The sequence below is a fragment of the Anomaloglossus baeobatrachus genome, chromosome 3 (genome assembly GCF_048569485.1).
Source record: "Anomaloglossus baeobatrachus isolate aAnoBae1 chromosome 3, aAnoBae1.hap1, whole genome shotgun sequence".
Lineage (NCBI taxonomy): Eukaryota > Metazoa > Chordata > Amphibia > Anura > Aromobatidae > Anomaloglossus > Anomaloglossus baeobatrachus.
The window spans coordinates 14593394-14610030 of NC_134355.1; the positions used below are offsets into that span (position 1 = coordinate 14593394).

Below are 16637 nucleotides of genomic sequence, written 5' to 3' on the forward strand. Positions count from 1 at the left end.
CAGTGACACAAGTTTTGTTATTTTAGCTGTTTACAAAAACATGTTCAGAAATACAATTCTATATATAATATGGGCTGAAAGTGCACACTCCCAGCTGCAATATGAGAGTTTTCACATCCAAATCGGAGAAAGGGTTTAGGAATCATAGCTCTGTAATGCATAGCCTCCTCTTTTTCAAGGGACCAAAAGTAATTGGACAAGGGACTCTAAGGGCTGCAATTAACTCTGAAGGCATCTCCCTCGTTAACCTGTAATCAATGAAGTAGTTAAAAGGTCTGGGGTTGATTACAGGTGTGTGGTTTTTGCATTTGGAAGTTGTTGCTGTGACCAGACAACATGCGGTCTAAGGAACTCTCAATTGAGGTGAAGCAGAACATCCTGAGGCTGAAAAAAAAGAAAAAATCCATCAGAGAGATAGCAGACATGCTTGGAGTAGCAAAATCAACAGTCGGGTACATTCTGAGAAAAAAGGAATTGACTGGTGAGCTTGGGAACTCAAAAAGGCCTGGGCGTCCACGGATGACAACAGTGGTGGATGATCGCCGCATACTTTCTTTGGTGAAGAAGAACCCGTTCACAACATCAACTGAAGTCCAGAACACTCTCAGTGAAGTAGGTGTATCTGTCTCTAAGTCAACAGTAAAGAGAAGACTCCATGAAAGTAAATACAAAGGGTTCACATCTAGATGCAAACCATTCATCAATTCCAAAAATAGACAGACCAGAGTTACATTTGCTGAAAAACACCTCATGAAGCCAGCTCAGTTCTGGAAAAGTATTCTATGGACAGATGAGACCAAGATCAACCTGTACCAGAATGATGGGAAGAAAAAAGTTTGGAGAAGAAAGGGAACGGCACATGATCCAAGGCACACCACATCCTCTGTAAAACATGGTGGAGGCAACGTGATGGCATGGGCATGCATGACTTTCAATGGCACTGGGTCACTTGTGTTTATTGATGACATAACAGCAGACAAGAGTAGCCGGATGAATTCTGAAGTGTACCGGGATATACTTTCAGCCCAGATTCAGCCAAATGCCGCAAAGTTGATCGGACGGCGCTTCATAGTACAGATGGACAATGACCCCAAGCATACAGCCAAAGCTACCCAGGAGTTCATGAGTGCAAAAAAGTGGAACATTCTGCAATGGCCAAGTCAATCACCAGATCTTAACCCAATTGAGCATGCATTTCCCTTGCTCAAATCCAGACTTAAGACGGAAAGACCCACAAACAAGCAAGACCTGAAGGCTGCGGCTGTAAAGGCCTGGCAAAGCATTAAGAAGGAGGAAACCCAGCGTTTGGTGATGTCCATGGGTTCCAGACTTAAGGCAGTGATTGCCTCCAAAGGATTCGCAACAAAATATTGAAAATAAAAATATTTTGTTTGGGTTTGGTTTATTTGTCCAATTACTTTTGACCTCCTAAAATGTGGAGTGTTTGTAAAGAAATGTGACAATTCCTACAATTTCTATCAGATATTTTTGTTCAAACCTTCAAATTAAACGTTACAATCTGCACTTGAATTCTGTTGTAGAGGTTTTATTTCAAATCCAATGTGGTGGCATGCAGAGCCCAACTCGCCAAAATTGTGTCACTGTCCAAAGATTTCTGGACCTAACTGTAGATAGATAGAGGGATGGATAAATAGAAGAAATAGAGGGATGGATAGATAGAGGGATAGATAGATAGAGGGATAGATAGATGGATAGATGGATGGATACATAGAGGGATGGGTAGATAGATAGATAGATAGATAGATAGATGGATAGAGGGATAGATAGAGGGATAGATAGATATAGATACGGTAGATAGATAATTAAAAGATTAATAGACACAGAGTTTGAAATTGTCTTGAGCATGTCTCCAATGTTTTAAGTAAATATATATCTATAGGTGATATTGACATTACATTTTCACTAGATGTCTGTAATAACCTATACAATCCTCATAGGCAAATAAATTAAAGCATAGATGTCCATAATGAGAAATGACACAGGGAAAAACTATTGAGCACATGAAGAATGAGAGCTGCAAAAAGCCATGGAAAGTCCTGACACCGGCTGAAATCTATCAGTAATCAGAAAGCAATCCTGCCACCCATAAAAAAAAGTCTCATTTCTAAGGCTCCACACAAGAAACATCTCATGATGGGTTAAAGAAGTGAGCTGTCTCAAGACCTTCACAACCTTATTGTGACAAAACATATTGATAGCATTGGTTACTGAAGAATTTCTAAACTGTAGAAGGTTCCAGTGAGCTTTGTTTGGACCATAATCTTGAAGGGGAAATAACATCAATTGACCACAATCAGCCATGACCTGGTGCTTCCCGTAAGATGTCAGACAGAGGAGTGAAAAGAATTATCAGCAGAGTTGTCCAGGAGCCAATGACCAGCTGTGGAGGCTACAGAAAGATCTGGAAACAGCAGGTACAAATGTTTCCCAGAAAAGAACAAGTAATGCACTCTCCCTCCATGGCCTGTATGCACACTCCTGTATGCATGCTCACCACACAAGACTTCACTGCTAAATAAAAAGCAGGTTCACGTGCATTTGAACTTTGCTCAACAACATTTAGACAAATCTGTGAAATGCTGGATAATATAGTCTGGTCAGATGAGACCAAAACTGAACTCTTTAAAGGCCATAATACACACCATGTTTGGAGGCCAAAAGGCAAATCACCCCCAAAACACCAACACCAGTGAAGTGTGGAGGTGGGAACATCATGGTGTGCGGCTGATTCTCAACAGGTGGCACTGGCAAACGTCATATAATTGAAGAGAAAATGAATGGACAAATGTACGGAGACACTCCTGATAAAAATCTGCTGCCATCTACCAGGATGATAAAGGTGAAACGAGGGAGGACATTTCAGCAGACAATAATGCCAAACACACGACCAAGGAAAGAAAATAAATCTGCTCGAATGGCCGAGTCGATCACCGGAGCTGAATCCAATAGAGAAGGAAAGAATGAAAGCTCAGAGATCATAGAAGGATCCAAAAGGGCCAAAATCCCCCTGAGCAATGCAGGATGTGAGGAGTGTGTGTGGAAGAGTGGGCCAAAATCACCCTGAGCAATGCAGGATGTGAGGAGTGTGTGTGGAAGAGTGGGCCAAAATCACCCTGAGCAATGCAGGATGTGAGGAGCGTGTGCGGAAGAATGGGCCAAAATCCACCTGAGCAATGCAGGATGTGAGGAGTGTGTGTGCGGAAGAGTGGGCCAAAATCCACCTGAGCAACGCAGGATGAGAGGAGTGTGTGCGGACGAATGGGCCAAAATCCACCTGAGCAATGCAGGATGTGAGGAGTGTGTGTGGAAGAATGGGCCAAAATCCACCTGAGCAATGCAGGATGTGAGGAGTGTGTGTGGAAGAATGGGCAAAATCCACCTGAGTAATGCAGGATGTGAGGAGTGTGTGTGGAAGAATGGGTCAAAATCCACCTGAGTAATGCAGGGTGTGAGGAGTGTGTGTGTGGAAGAATGGGCAAACTCCACCTGAGCAATGCAGGATGTGAGGAGTGTGTGTGGAAGAATGGGTCAAAATCCACCTGAGTAATGCAGGATGTGAGGAGTGTGTGCGGAAGAATGGGCCAAAATCCAACTGAGCAATGCAGGATGAGAGGAGCGTGTGCGGAAGAATGGGCCAAAATCCACCTGAGCCATGCAGGATGAGAGGAGTGTGTGCGGAAGAATGGGCCAAAATCCAACTGAGCAATGCAGGATGAGAGGAGCGTGTGCGGAAGAATGGGCCAAAATCCAACTGAGCAATGCAGGATGAGAGGAGCGTGTGCGGAAGAATGGGCCAAAATCCACCTGAGCCATGCAGGATGAGAGGAGTGTGTGCGGAAGAATGGGCCAAAATCCACCTGAGCAATGCAGGATGTGAGGAGTGTGTGCGGAAGAATGGGCCAAAATCCAACTGAGCAATGCAGGATGAGAGGAGCGTGTGCGGAAGAATGGGCCAAAATCCACCTGAGCCATGCAGGATGAGAGGAGTGTGTGTGGAAGAATGGGCCAAAATCCACCTGAGCAATGCAGGATGTGAGGAGTGTGTGTGGAAGAATGGGTCAAAATCCACCTGAGTAATGCAGGATGTGAGGAGTGTGTGTGTGGAAGAATGGGCAAACTCCACCTGAGCAATGCAGGATGTGAGGAGTGTGTGTGCGGAAGAATGGGCCAAAATCCACCTGAGCAATGCAGGATGTGAGGAGTGTGTGCGGAAGAATGGGCCAAAATCCACCTGAGCAATGCAAGATGTGAGGAGTGTGTGCGGAAGAATGGGCCAAAATCCACCGGAGCAATGCAGGATGTGAGGAGTGTGTGCGGAAGAATGGGCCAAAATCCACCTGAGCCATGCAGGATGAGAGGAGTGTGTGCGGAAGAATGGGCCAAAATCCACCTGAGCAATGCAGGATGTGAGGAGTGTGTGCGGAAGAATGGGCCAAAATCAAACTGAGCAATGCAGGATGAGAGGAGCGTGTGCGGAAGAATGGGCCAAAATCCACCTGAGCCATGCAGGATGAGAGGAGTGTGTGCGGAAGAATGGGCCAAAATCCACCTGAGCAATGCAGGATGTGAGGAGTGTGTGTGGAAGAATGGGTCAAAATCCACCTGAGTAATGCAGGATGTGAGGAGTGTGTGTGTGTGGAAGAATGGGCAAACTCCACCTGAGCAATGCAGGATGTGAGGAGTGTGTGCGGAAGAATGGGCCAAAATCCACCTGAGCAATGCAGGATGTGAGGAGTGTGTGCGGAAGAATGGGCCAAAATCCACCTGAGCAATGCAAGATGTGAGGAGTGTGTGCGGAAGAATGGGCCAAAATCCACCGGAGCAATGCAGGATGTGAGGAGTGTGTGCGGAAGAATGGGCCAAAATCCACCTGAGCAATGCAGGATGTGAGGAGTGTGTGCGGAAGAATGGGCCAAAATCCAACTGAGCAATGCAGGATGAGAGGAGCGTGTGCGGAAGAATGGGCCAAAATCCACTTGAGCCATGCAGGATGAGAGGAGTGTGTGCGGAAGAATGGGCCAAAATCCACCTGAGCAATGCAGGATGTGAGGAGTGTGTGTGGAAGAATGGGTCAAAATCCACCTGAGTAATGCAGGATGTGAGGAGTGTGTGTGTGGAAGAATGGGCAAACTCCACCTGAGCAATGCAGGATGTGAGGAGTGTGTGCGGAAGAATGGGCCAAAATCCACCTGAGCAATGCAGGATGTGAGGAGTGTGTGCGGAAGAATGGGCCAAAATCCACCTGAGCAATGCAAGATGTGAGGAGTGTGTGCGGAAGAATGGGCCAAAATCCACCGGAGCAATGCAGGATGTGAGGAGTGTGTGCGGAAGAATGGGCCAAAATCCACCTGAGCCATGCAGGATGAGAGGAGTGTGTGCGGAAGAATGGGCCAAAATCCACCTGAGCAATGCAGGATGTGAGGAGTGTGTGCGGAAGAATGGGCCAAAATCCAACTGAGCAATGCAGGATGAGAGGAGCGTGTGCGGAAGAATGGGCCAAAATCCACCTGAGCCATGCAGGATGAGAGGAGTGTGTGCGGAAGAATGGGCCAAAATCCACCTGAGCAATGCAGGATGTGAGGAGTGTGTGTGGAAGAATGGGTCAAACTCCACCTGAGTAATGCAGGATGTGAGGAGTGTGTGTGTGGAAGAATGGGCAAACTCCACCTGAGCAATGCAGGATGTGAGGAGTGTGTGCGGAAGAATGGGCCAAAATCCACCTGAGCAATGCAGGATGTGAGGAGTGTGTGCGGAAGAATGGGCCAAAATCCACCTGAGCAATGCAAGATGTGAGGAGTGTGTGCGGAAGAATGGGCCAAAATCCACCGGAGCAATGCAGGATGTGAGGAGTGTGTGCGGAAGAATGGGCCAAAATCCACCTGAGCAATGCAGGATGTGAGGAGTGTGTGCGGAAGAATGAGCCAAAATCCATCTGAGCAATGCAGGATGTGAGGAGTGTGTGCGGAAGAATGGGCCAAAATCCACCTGAGCAATGCAGGATGTGAGGAGTGTGTGCGGAAGAATGGGCCAAAATCCACCTGAGCAATGCAGGATGTGAGGAGTGTGTGCGGAAGAATGGGCCAAAATCCACCTGAGCAATGCAGGATGTGAGGAGTGTGTGTGGAAGAATGGGTCAAAATCCAACTGAGCAATGCAGGATGTGAGGAGTGTGTGTGTGTGGAAGAATGGGCCAAAATCTACCTGAGCAATGCAGGATGTGAGGAGTGTGTGTGTAGAAGAATGGGCAAACTCCACCTGAGCAATGCAGGATGTGAGGAGTGTGTGCGGAAGAATGGACCAAAATCCAACTGAGCAATGCAGGATGTGAGGAGTGTGTGTGGAAGAATGGGTCAAAATCCAACTGAGCAATGCAGGATGTGAGGAGTGTGTGTGGAAGAATGGGCAAACTCCACCTGAGCAATGCAGGATGTGAGGAGTGTGTGCGGAAGAATGGGCCAAAATCCACCTGAGCAATGCAGGATGTGAGGAGTGTGTGCGGAAGAATGGGCCAAAATCCACCTGAGCAATGCAAGATGTGAGGAGTGTGTGCGGAAGAATGGGCCAAAATCCACCGGAGCAATGCAGGATGTGAGGAGTGTGTGCGGAAGAATGGGCCAAAATCCACCTGAGCAATGCAGGATATGAGGAGTGTGTGCGGAAGAATGGGCCAAAATCCACCTGAGCAATGCAGAATGTGAGGAGTGTGTGCGGAAGAATGGGCCAAAATCCACCTGAGCAATGCAGGATGTGAGGAGTGTGTGCGGAAGAATGGGCCAAAATCCACCTGAGCAACGCAGGAGACTAGTGTCTCCATACAGGATGAATGTGAAAGCTTCAGCACCAGGAAAAGTATTAAATAGATTTCAGTAACGTGTTCAATACTTTTCCCTGTGTTATTATCTCATTATTACACATAATATATGGACATCTTTGGTTTGATTCCTTTGCCTGTGTGGATTGGATGGGTTGTTACTGACATCTGATGAAAAATGTATGTCTGTAGCAGCTTTGAAATATATTTACTTAGAAAATTGGTGCCATGTTCAATACTTATTTCACCCTCTGTAAATATAGAGCCAGAGTGATAGATCCCGTCCCGAGAGCAGACCTGTCAATCACCGCTCAGCCCCTCCCGCCCCCGCTGCCTTCGCCGGGAACATTAGGTACTATACAAATATCAGTATTTTCTTATTAATTAGAGATCACAACTTTCGACTTATCTATCACTCCTCAAGAAACTCTTAAAAGAAAATGACTTTGACAGTTTTGGGTCCAGCGGTTTCATGAGCTCTTTTAACTATTTTAATGATGGTGAGTACAAACGACTTCCGCGCGGCTCCCTGTGAAGTCGACTGGAGAAGGCGCTCACTTTGATGAGCAGAGAGGCCGATGGGGCTGTAAATTGGATCTGTTTTTCCCTTAATGATATGAAACATCCCGGATACGGGAGCGGACGCTGGAACAATAGAATTATCCCTTTGTTTGCGACCAGTGATTGAAGACTTTTGACAGAAAACAAATGGGATCATTAATCATTAAGGGCGCAATGAAATCAGCCACTTTCTGCTCGAGTTGTTCTTATCTGGTAATTGTCATCATTCTAATCGTTGTTATTATTTTTGCCGCATCATCCGGCTCCAAACCGCGGCCGAGCCGGGAACCTAAAGCAATTTACATGCTATTTACCGGCTATTCATAGCATGGAGGGGAAGCGGAGAGCGAAGAATGACTAATCCATTGGAACCTCTCCTTTCACAATGCGCTGATTGTTTTTGGGTATTGTTTTCAAAAATCTCTATTTTTGACCCCAAATTTTTTTCTTCCGAACACTTTGTTTCTGATGGGGGCAAGGAACGGGCTGGATGGTTTTTTTCAATCTTCATATTGTGGGGACTTGGAATGAGCGAATCCACTCAATGGGGATCAAATTCACTGCGGATTTTACCCAAAAATTGGAGTCCAATTTTTTGTGTAAATAAATTCAGCCCAGGTATTTTACCTGACTTTTGTTAGGGCTGCAAAAAAAGGTAAAAAAACCCCAAAAAACTTCTAGTCTTCTTGCTCCTCCCATGTCCTGGCTTCTGTTCCTCCATTGTTTCTCCGTTGGCTCGCTTCCTCCCACATTTGGGCAAATACGACACTATCTAGGTCTTATGTGACAATATGGCATTGCGGGAGGAATAGTGAGCACTAAAGGTGCCGAAAAATAGGAAGCGATTCAACTGAACGATGATTGGAGAACTGCGGCACCAGGATGGGTTAGTGGTGAGTTTTCTTTATTTTTTAACTTGGACAACCCATACTCATTCCCCTTGTTCGCCCCCCGTAAAAATAAATAAGCCTATACACACCTCCGTTGTGGCCGCGGTTCCAGCGATGTCTAAAGCCATATTCTCTGGGCCCATGTGACTTTGTTAGGACACGTGATCCACGCGACCAAGCAGTGGCAGGAATATGACGTATCCATACATGGCAGTCCACCTGCCAATCATACATATTTCCACACATCCCGACCTTCATCAAGAGGTCACTGTATTCAGAATAGAAATCCAATACCTCCTTTCAAATAGTAAGGGGTGAAAGTTACATATAGTGAGGAAGAAGCCCCTGAGCAGAGCAAGAACCCCTAGTGACAAAAGTAATTCAACTAGGGAAGTGGGCGGGTGATTGCTAGTTCCAAAGAACCGTCAAAGGGAACCTGGAGACAGCCTGGCTCCCGAGTAAAACATAAAATTGGAGTGTGAGTAGCTCTTGCAATTATGACAGGTTTATTTCCGAACTCAGGACAGTGGGATGCACATAATACATATGTTGCCTTAATTGTGGGACATGCGTATCAGCCCATAATTAATAACTAGCAGCTGGAAGGTAATAAACACATCATGTTTCCTAGCTATGGATAGATAAAATCATAAAAGGAAATATGATGGTAATATCTTCCATGTGGGATGCTCAGAGGCGGAGATATGAGGAAAGCTGCTATTTCATTATTATCTGGAACCTGAAGGCACTTCCCATGTCCAGCCTTGTTTTAGGTCACCAATTGGGTGGTACATGGGAGATACATGAGTTATTAAAAACCGAAGCAAACATTTTGAAGGTGGTTCTACTCAGATAGGTTATATACAGTAAACATGTGGGGAGTACGAAGGAAACTATTGGCTTCACAGCGCCTCCCATGTGTCGAGCCAGCACCAGGCCTAGTTGCAAGAAATGTGTAACTGATTCATATGTACATCTACTTGCACTTATATCTTGCTTGTATCTGCATTTCTGACCATAATATCAGTAAATTTCTCGTGTACATATTGTTTTACCTAGTGTGCCTTTAAGGCGAGTAAATATATAATGTAATCCTGGGTTGTTCTTTTATCTCAATCCACGAATCCCATGTCTGTGAGCTTGGTTTATTATTACATGCTACCTGGGCTGGTTTCTGGCCCAATATAATCCTGCTAACGGACCAGGCTTATATCTAACAAGGAACTAGTGGCAGACTACCCAGCTGGTAGAGCCCTGTTTCACTGGGGCTAGCGAATATGGTCTTCTGTCAGCCTGTCAGGGTTGTGAGAGAGTGGGGTGTTGTGCCGGAGGTCTTGTGGCCTGCTCTGTCTCCTTCCCCGTGTCTCCTTGTTCCCACGTGGACAGGGGGTGTCAGTGTAACACTGTGCTAAGCTGACCTTACATACCCATGGGGGGTGATGAAGCCATATTGCGTGGTTCCGACCTATTAGAGATGTCGGGTGGGGCTGTGAGGTGTGATTTTGGCACAGATTGGTGGTAGCAGTGGGATGTCCCTTCTTTTCCTTCGATCATCTGAGCAGGAGGTGAGCGCTGCACTGACTTTTTGCTCAAATGTCCAATGGCGGGGAGAAGGAAACCTGCGCTGATAAGTCGCGGGGCTCGTGTGTCATAACAATGTCATGTGGACCCTAGGAACATGGCTTTAGACATCTCTGGAACCACGGCCGCACCGGAGGTGAGTATAGGCTTGTTTATTTTTATTATTTTTATGGGGGTGAACAAGGGGAAAGAGTAGGGGTTATCCAAGCAGTGGACATGCCCTTAAAGTATAGTTTTATCTGGGATGTGAAGACACATCAGAGCAAAATAAACCCTTAACTAGACATTTGATTTGTGACGTATAAATTGCCGAATATTGAATTTCTTGGCCAGTTTCAAGCAAACTTGCAAATTGGACTTTGTCAGATTCTTCTATCTCCAGTGTTGACCCTATTGGACCATGGACGTTCTGTACGTTGATGTATGGAAATCTCTGACTAGGATCATACATGAATAACAGCGAGGGACGAGGGACACAATCACTACAACCAAAAATGTCAAAAATATTCTATAGTATGACCCGGGATTGTAGTGTCGGCACCGACGGAAATCGACTAATGGTTCTGTGGTGGACGTGGTGCTATCACGGCTCAGCGGGGCTGTCGAGCAACCGCAACGTCTAATTTGGGGGATAAAAGTGGCGTGAGGATAAAAAAAAGAAAGCGGAAAACATCAGAACGTTTCGATAACTGCAAATTAAGCAGAATTTATTTTTCTACAAAGGGAACATTGTACAATGAAAAGATGGCTCTAAACTAGTCGATGGATGATAGCAGAAAGCGCGGTGTATCTTCGAGGCTCCGGATCTGCTGAATTGTGCCATTCTGTATCTTCTTCCTATCCCTGAACATTTGCACCCTGTCTGAACCTCATGTGACCCTCAGGGGCCCGGGGCCCGGCCCATTGCTGTATTAATGTGACCAGACGTGGAGACTGCGGCTATTTTAGGCTGATGAGCAGATGTGAATGCCAAATCCCGGCAGCGGACGGTCACGTCAGTGCCCTCAGCTTTACGGGGACTCAAGCAATATTGAAAGCAGAATGATACATTTTTATCCTGTCCCTTTAAGGCTGTGGGGGGCTCATTACTGCAGCACACGGGGGCCACGTCCGCCGCCTCTGGGGTTTGTCACGTTTCTATTCCTACATACTGAGCCCCTGCTGGATGTGATGGAAGCCGTGACCCATGATTCCTAGAAAGTAGAATCTGACTCATATGAAATAGTAACAATTCACTGCTTGTGCAACAAATAACCCACGAGAAACAGCGGAGCCAAAAATTCTTTACCAGATACATCGCATTATATATACACAGTAAATCGGACAACGGCCACAGCCCCAGGTGACCGCAGCGGGCGGCTTCATTCCCTAAGGCTAAGTTCACACTTCCGTTGTTTTGCTTCCGTCAGGTCCATCGTTGCGACTCAACGACAGATCCATCGTTTTTTAGATGTCAACTGACGCAACGGATGTGTTATTTCACAGGATTCTGTTCACAGGAATCCTGTGAAAAACTGATCCGTCGCGTCCGTTACATCCGTTGTGCGTCCGTTTTTTTACAGATCTGTCGTGGTCCGTTTGTGTTTGGGACAGCTCAAAGGGTGTGCCAAACATGCTGGGCATGCTCAGTAGAGCATGACTGAATCCAGCGCTGGATGCCGCCATGTGACGGATTACAGCAGAATCCAGCACCATAGCCATCCAATATAGCTTTTGACGGATGGCGACGGAATCTTGCGGAGTCCGTTTTTTTTCCGCTCCAAAAAACAATACATTCAGGCTGCTTTCACACTTGCGTTGTTTTGCATCAGTCACAATCCGTCGCCTTGAGGAATTACAGTATCCTGCAAAATATTTTGAACGCATCCGTTTTTTCCCAATAGAGTTGTATTAGTGATGGATTGTGACTGATGGCTTTGCGTTGCATCTGCCGCGTGACGGATCAGTCGTTTACTGACTGACCGTCAGGCAGGAGAAACGCTGAATGTAACGTTTTTTGGAGCGGCAAAAAAACAGACTCCGCAGGTGTCCGTCGCCATCCGTCACAAGCTATAATGGATGTCTATGGTGCTGGATTCCATCGTAATCAGTCACACGACGGAATCCAGCGCTGGATTCCGTAATGCTCTACTGAGCATGCCCAGCAGGTTTGGCACACCCACTGGGCTGTCTCAAACACAAACGGATCACGACGGATCCGTCAAAAAACAGACACACAACGAATGTAACGGACACGACGAATCAGTTTTTTCACAGGATTCCTGTGAACGGAATCCTGTGAAATAACACATCTGTTGCATCAGTTGACATCTAAAAAACAACGCCCTGACGGATTTAAAGCAACGCAAGTGTGAAAGCAGCCTCAGCGTTGCTCCCGGCTGACGGTCAGTCAGTAAACGACTGATCCATCTCGCGGCCGATGCAATGCAAGGCCATCCGTCGCAATCCGTCACTAATAGAAGTCTATGGGGAAAAACAGATTCCTGCAAAATATTTTGCAGGTTACCGTAATTCCTCAAGGCGACAGATTGCGATGGAAGCAAAACAACGCAAGTGTGAACCTAGCCTAAAGGCTACTTTACACACTGCGATATCGGTCCCAATATCGCTAGTGTTGGTACCCGCCCCCATCTGTTGCGCGACACGGGCAAATCGCTGCCCGTGCCGCACAACATCGCCCAGAGCCGTCACACATACTTACCTGCCCGGCGACGTCGCTGTGACCGGCGAACCGCCTCATTTCTAAGGGGGCGGTCCGTGCGGCGTCACAGCGACGTCACTGAAGCGTCACTGAACCGCCGCCCAATAGCAGCGGAGGGGCGGAGCTGAGCGGGATGTAACATCCCGCCCACCTCCTTCCTTCCGCATTGTGGCCGGGAGGCAGGTAAGGGGAGCTTCCTCGTTCCTGCGGTGTCACACGGAGCGATGTGTGCTGCCGCAGGAACGAGGAACAACTTCGTTACTGCTGCAGTAACGATTTTTAAGAATGGACCCCCATGTCGCCGATTAGCGATTTTGCACGTTTTTGCAACGATGCAAATCGCTTATCAGTGTCACACGCACCAACATCGCTAATGCGGCCGGATGTGCGTCACAAATTCCGTGACCCCAACGACTCCGCATTAGCGATGTCGCAGCGTGTAAAGCCCCCTTAAGTCATAATAATGGCCCTGTCTTGGCCTCTAAGTGGAAAAGGGGTTGTCCATTACTTTGACACTGATGGCTTATCTAATCATCGCCCCAGCACCCCACATCCCCTTTATCTTTATAATAGTTGTTTACGCTGCTCCTAGAATATTAAGAATTTCTTGGAATCTTTCTTCCGATTGCATTATTACTGTCGATGCTGATACAATCTTTCTTTCTCTGTCTTTCCATTTTATCTGCCCCTATAATTTCTCCTGGATTTGGGATCGTTCCCTTTCTAATATCTCTGACATTCAGACCTGCGCAATATTCCAGCCAAGGACGGCATTAGAGTAAGGTCGGGGAGCAGTGACACCGCGCGCGCAGCCTTCTGCACCGGATGCACCATATTTTATATCCAAAATGCACATCACTTACCTGTATGGCTCCCTGGCCGGCCGAGAGAGGCCGTAAATCTGGCACCATTGCTCCTTCCCTTGTACGAAGAACATAATATAAAGCTGCCAGTGTTTACAGTCAACTTGCCATAAAAATCTATGTACTGCCGGCTCCGAGCATCTATAGACTCTGCTTGTAAAACACCGACTGAACGTTACAATTCTGCTCCAATCTCTTCATCTTACTGACAAAGTGTCAGTTATCTACAAAGCACATAAAGCATGTAAAGGAGCGGAGTAACACCGTCCAGAAAAAGGGGGAAACAGAGACATTAATATAAATAGTGAAGACATAGACAGATACATGATACATGATAAAATTCTGTGTACTAATAGCCACCACTAGGGGGAACTCCCTGTATACAGAGATACATGATAAGATCCTGTCTGCAGCCACCACTAGGGGGAGCTCCCTGTATACAGAGATACATGATAAGATCCTGTCTGCAGCCACCACTAGGGGGAGCTCCCTGTATACAGAGATACATGATAAGAGCCTGTCTGCAGCCACCACTAGGGGGAGCTCCCTGTATACAGAGATACATGATAAGATTCTGTCTGCAGCTACCACTAGGGGGAGCTCCCTGTATACAGAGATACATGATAAGACCCTGTCTGCAGCCACCACTAGGGGGAGCTCCCTGTATACAGAGATACATGATAAGATCCTGTCTGCAGCTACCACTAGGGGGAGCTCCCTGTATACAGAGATACATGATAAGATCCTGTCTGCAGCCACCACTAGGGGGAGCTCCCTGTATACAGAGATACATGATAAGATCCTGTCTGCAGCTACCACTAGGGGGAGCTCCCTGTATACAGAGATACATGATAAGATTCTGTCTGCAGCTACCACTAGGGGGAGCTCCCTGTATACAGAGATACATGATAAGACCCTGTCTGCAGCCACCACTAGGGGGAGCTCCCTGTATACAGAGATACATGATAAGATCCTGTCTGCAGCTACCACTAGGGGGAGCTCCCTGTATACAGAGATACATGATAAGATCCTGTCTGCAGCCACCACTAGGGGGAGCTCCCTGTATACAGAGATACATGATAAGATCCTGTCTGCAGCCACCACTAGGGGGAGCTCCTGTATACAGAGATACATGATAATATTCTGTCTGAGCTAGTGGTGACTCCAGGCAGTTAGAATTTTGTAACTTAACATTACATATTTCCAGGCTCTCTGCATTAATGTTGGTATCAGTCTGGTATAGAGATATTATATTATATATAGTCCTCCCTATATTCTAACACTGATCTGGATATTTTAGCATCTCTTATAGGGCAGGGAATGTAGCACATTAAACTATTCAGTTGTATTTTGTTCCCTTTTCTGCTTTTGGGTGGAGGGAAGTTGTGACATAAATCTCATTGTTCTAATATTGAATATGTTGTAAAAAACAATAACGTTAAATTCCGTTTTTAAAGGGTTTTAACGCATTTTCCCTTTAGCCATAGATTACAATTGACTATTTTCATCATTGGCTTTGGTTATCTATAATAACACCCCGATGGCGCTCGGCGCAGACACTTGGGTTTGCCGTATTTCTTTGTGGTGTCATCTGATCACCTCTAAATGTGACCTAACTCCTCGCTATTTGCACGGCCGGAGCCTGAGGAGTCCGGGTCGTGCGTTTTACGTAATGGGCAGCAGCCGGGACCCCTGGAGAAAAGAACAATAAGGAACCTCCCGGGGAGCATTACACACTCCAGCCCTGCAGTCTGCCAGAGACTGAAATACAAGACACTAAATGCAATTTGTATTGATTGTACATTTCAGCCGCGGAGAACGTAAGAAGATAATATCCTCAGTTCTTCTATTATTAAATAAAATATCACATATTTAGTGCGAAATCCGCAATGGGGGAACTCGATAGTGATCACGGGGCGTCAGGAGCGTCTCACATACTCGGCATCTCTCCTGCAATATCCTCCATTTTTGGTTGTTTTATCAAACTTTGCATAAATCAATAGTACAAGCGAATATAAGAAGCTTTGTAAAAAATCTACTTTCTCCACTTATGAGCCCCCTTCTCTTCTCACCCGACGATCTCACAGGAGCGTCTCACATACAAAGTCGTCCTCATTTCTTTTTCTCTGCACCTCTCCTGCAATTACCTCCATTTTCGGTTGTTTTTATCAAACTTTGCATAAATCAATAGTACAAGCGAATATAAGAAGCTTTGTAAAAAAAATCTACTTTCTCCACTTATGAGCCCCCTCCTCTTCTCGCCCGATGATCTCATAGGAGCATCTCACATACAAAGTCGTCCTCATTTCTTTTTCTCTGCACCTCTCCTGCAATTACCTCCATTTTCTGTTGTTTTATCAAACTTTGCATAAATCAATAGTACAAGCGAATATAAGAAGCTTTGTAAAAAATCTACTTTCTCCACTTGTGAGCCCCTCCCTCTTCTCATCTGACGATCTCACAGGAGCGTCTCACATACAAGTCGTCCTCATTTCTTTTTCTCCGCACCTCTCTGGCTCCTGACCCCCGGCTTATACCCTGACATTGGCTCTGCTATTTCCCTATGTCCTGACATTACTCCCTGGCTCCTGACCCCCGGCTGTACCCTGACCTCGGCTGTGCTATATCCCTGTGTCCTGATATTACTCACTGGCTCCTGACCCCCGAGTTGTACCCTGACCTCGGCTCTCTTATATCCCTGTGTCCTGATATTATTTCCTGGCTCCTGATCAGCAGCTGTACCCTGATTTTGGCTCTGCTGTATGCCTGTGTCCTGATGTTACCCCCTGGCTCCTGACCCCCGGCTGTACCCTTACCTCAGCTGTGCTTTATCCCTGTGTTTTGATATTACCCCCTGGCTTCTGACCCCCGGGTTGTACCCTGACCCCGGCTCTGTTATATCCCTATGTCCTGACGTTACCGCCTGGCTCTTGACCTCTGATCTGTTTTGACTACCCCTACTAGTCATATCTAATGACACCTAGCAGTTGATCACACAGTCAATGCTAGAAAGTTTTTTATTTATCAGTTGTGTTCACTTTTTTTAACATATTTTGGTTCACATTTTATCCAGACGTTTCTGTTGTTATTGACCCGTCAAACATCATAATTTGTTGTCCACCATTACCGACCAGAACCCAATGTACAGAAATAAGTGAATTCTTTAGAAAGTCATGAGCCGAATGAATGATATAAAGATGTTGAGAATA

General features: G+C 46.3%; 1 protein-coding gene across 1 annotated transcript in view; it reads right to left on the reverse strand.

Moving 5' to 3' along the window:
• LRFN2 (leucine rich repeat and fibronectin type III domain containing 2) overlaps window positions 1-16637 on the reverse strand; it is a 710723-nt gene that overhangs the window by 561095 nt on the left and 132991 nt on the right.